A 3,896-nucleotide genomic window follows, 5' to 3' on the forward strand; every position below is an offset into this window, starting at 1 on the left:
AGTGTTCTTCAATGGCGTTTTGCATTTTGTTTGTTTTAATACCTTGGGGTTTAACTCCTTTTCCATATGCCACACGAGGGAGGAGGTTGATCTACAACCGTTGACTTCAATAGCTTGAAGATTTTTTATCACACAGGGAATAATGGCTGTGAGCTTGCCAATGCATTTGTTGGAGGATTCTTAATGCCCCTCCACATTCTAAACACCATGCCTGTCAAAAACCATGCAGAGGGAATGCAATCAAAATGATAAATTTTTCTTTAAAAAACTTATGCCCTCCTCTACTACATCCCACGCACAGCAAGGAGAAATCCTTTGCTTGAGATTTGAAACCCCTTTTCACATGCCACGCAGGAGAAGGAAGTGATTGCTGTGCACAGTTGGTGTCTCACGTAGGGGAGGAGAGACTGCAGCAATCACCATTGTTTGATTGTTTTTTATTTGTTGCTTTCAAATGTTGTGTGGGAGGGTTGTCATATGTTGAAATTTCTGCATTTGCTTGGAAGTTCATGCACCATGTAGGAGACTTGGAAATTGCTGATTGCATTTTGCTGAGTGCTTGATGGTCTCTTTCTTCACCACATGAGCAAGCTTGGCTCTTGATTGCAGCCCCAAAACACCATGCAAAAGAAAGTCTTTGGTGCTTGATATGAATCTTGGTCTTCTATTTCCATTTTGGAAAATGGTATTTGGGAGGGGATGTAATTATTACCACTAAAACTGCAGTTGGAAAACTTCATTATCATATAAAGAGAACACTGACATATCACAATAAAAATGAAAACTCCATTCTCAATAAAAGAGAACATTGACATTCCATCCTCAATAACAATATTTATCCTTTGCTGCATTAAAAAAAAATCTTGCAATCTAGAAGAATGCTGACAAATCAAGCTGACAAATCAAAGGAGACACCCTTGATATTCACAATGTCTTTAACCTTGAATCCCCAATGGCTGCTACCGATATGAACTTTACCTGACTGTGACTTGCGGATTGCATCATTAACTGAATATTCTGAATTTCCCCCAATAAACAAAAATCGCCAATAAAAACAATCCGTGGGCATGAGCCAGGTCGGGCCCCAAAGTGGGTCGGACTAAAAAAATTTTGATTTCAAGCAAATGGCCTTTGAAATGCTTCACAGACCTCAAACATACCTTTGGGAACGATCGGCATTGTTTTTGGATCATAAAATTGTATTTTGCAACTTTCAGGCAATTACGCCACAATTTTCGCATTTAATCGCGAAGACGTAATTTTCAAACCTGTCAAAACACCTTTCTGGAGCTCGCCATCTGACAGGCGTGTACTTTGATATACAAGGATGACATCTACCAAACGGTTTCTCAAGACGAGTCCCGAGGGAAGAGATATTAATTTCTGAAAACGGCCAACTGGCTTTGTCGACACTGCGGACCTGATGAAGTCAATGTTCTGGCAACACATGACGCCTTTCTTAAAAATACCAAACGACCTCCGTAAGCTCTCAAATTCGGAACATAGGTACCTTTAAGTACATATTAAATCTTTGAATTCTTAGTTCGATCACCCGACTGACAGGATGCAAACGGTGCGCTCACCAAAACGGCTACATTAACTGATCTAATACTGGAAGTGCGGATAACTGAATTTGATGGCAAAATGAGTCCTTTTGGAAACCGATCAAATGGATTGATAAAAGCTTGAAATTTGAAATGTAACTCACCATTTATACCAACATTAGCCCGGAACAAACATTCTGACATGACGCTCACCGGGACATTTTTACACTCGTGCAAACATCACAAACTACAAACGGATTGAGCTTTGAAAACTGAGCAAACGGATTCATAAGGACTTGAAATTTGAAACGTAGCTCACCATTTATACTGACATCAACCTAGAAGAAACACTTTGGCATGATTCTTACTGAGGCAAGTTTTACAATTGTGCAAAACAGGGCTCCGACTAGCTGTCGAAACAGGGACTTGCCAAAACACACAAACTGCAAACGGATTCGGTTTGGAAAACTGAGCAAATGGATTCGTCAAGACCTGAAATTTTGCAGGGTGACTCACATTAATGCATACAATTGAATCCATTTTGAGTTTTTTCATGATGATCAACAGGGCAAAAGATGTAATCGCTCAAAGAAGGCTACTCCATAAAATCTGCATTTGTGCCTAAAATGCACTTCCAGCTCACCCCTCAAAATGGGTACCTAGTAAACTTATCCAAACTGAATTCTGAAAGTTGCACATCATTGCATAAGCCAAATGAAAGGTGTGGAACATGAATCCCGAGCCTTACCCTCTGAAAATCAACCGACTCCATTTTACCCCCTTGCTAACTAGGCCATTCAAACTGACTTATTTTAATCATTTGGAAATGCAGGGCAAAATTTTGAAATGGGCCTATAAACTTGACTCAGTTTTAAATGCTCCCAACAGTGGCTCTGACTGGGGATGGTTGATTGCAAGATCAACACAAGAATCCAGATATCTTTGGTTAAGCAGACCACCCAAAAGACGGGTCATTCTTCTCTCAATTCTTCTCTTCTCAAAACAGGGCTTCCTTATTCTACCCAAACAGCAGGGCACTTTATTGAAAACCACACAACTGAAGCAAAGCGACTGTACAAGATATACAAACATGCTAACAACTAATACAAGCTGCTCCACTTACATACATTTACCTCTGTCAAAAATCTGGTTCTCATCACCTGACATATTGATCAAAACAAAGGCACCTTCTAGTAACAACTGAGCATGATCATTATAATCAACCTCTTTTGTCTCATTACTGAAACAACTAGTGTGCATACCTTTGGTCTGATTTTGAACTTTGTGATCACACACTATTTCAACACAAGTAAAATCATGAGACAAATCACCATAGAGGCGTTCCCACAAGTTGACATACCTTTCACTGTCCCACTCAACTCTATCATTTGCAAGGACATCATCATGCTGAACTTGAATAATAAAACACTCATTTTCAACATTGTAGTTCCTATCAGCACATACCTTATTATCATTTAAATCAATAGAGTGAGGGACACTACTAACCAACTGATGCAAACAAGGAACATGAACATTACCATCCAGATGTGATACTTCACTATGCTGATCACACCTCATACTATCCTTGCTTATCAAACTGAAAACCTCTGCATTCTCAACATCCCATTCATGGAAAAGAATGCATACCTCCGGCTGAAGCAAATCCTCAGCTAACTCTTTCTCTTTCAGGCTCACATCCACCTGAAACACTTTCATTTGTGGTTTTAAATGGTCATCACATAATCCATGCCTCTTACTTTCATCATGAAATAAGCTTTCACAACATATGCTATTGCTGTTCGGAATTCCATCAGTATTATGGACCGGTTCATCATTTACAACATTTGGCTGATCAATTATTTCTTCATACAAAGGGTTAGAAACAAAATGAAGAACCCCCTTATGAACATTATGACATTGAAGTGGCTGGTCCGTATCTATATCAGCATTGAATAAAACATTAGTAAAATTGCTAAAGACACCATCTATCCGATCATCATAATCATCTTCATCGGACAAAGAAGAAATTGAAACGTGGCTGGAACAATCATTAGTTTTCCATGTTTCACATCCATCAAATTTCATCCTATTACTATCATTCTGAAAATCAAGATAGTCATACTTATCTTGCCACAACTGATCTTCTTCACCAATTGAACACTCGTCATCAGCCAAAGAATGAACATGAACATCGCTGCAATTTACTTCATCTGATGAGTTTTTAGCATGTTCACTAAATCTTTCTGTCATAAAACCATCTGTTAGATCAGCATGTTCATCAAGTATACAAACATTCAATTCACAGTCCTTTTCTGAAGAATCCTCTTCACTATATTTCAGAAGGTCTTCATC

Source organism: Cryptomeria japonica, chromosome 10 (assembly GCF_030272615.1).
Source record: "Cryptomeria japonica chromosome 10, Sugi_1.0, whole genome shotgun sequence".
Lineage (NCBI taxonomy): Eukaryota > Viridiplantae > Streptophyta > Pinopsida > Cupressales > Cupressaceae > Cryptomeria > Cryptomeria japonica.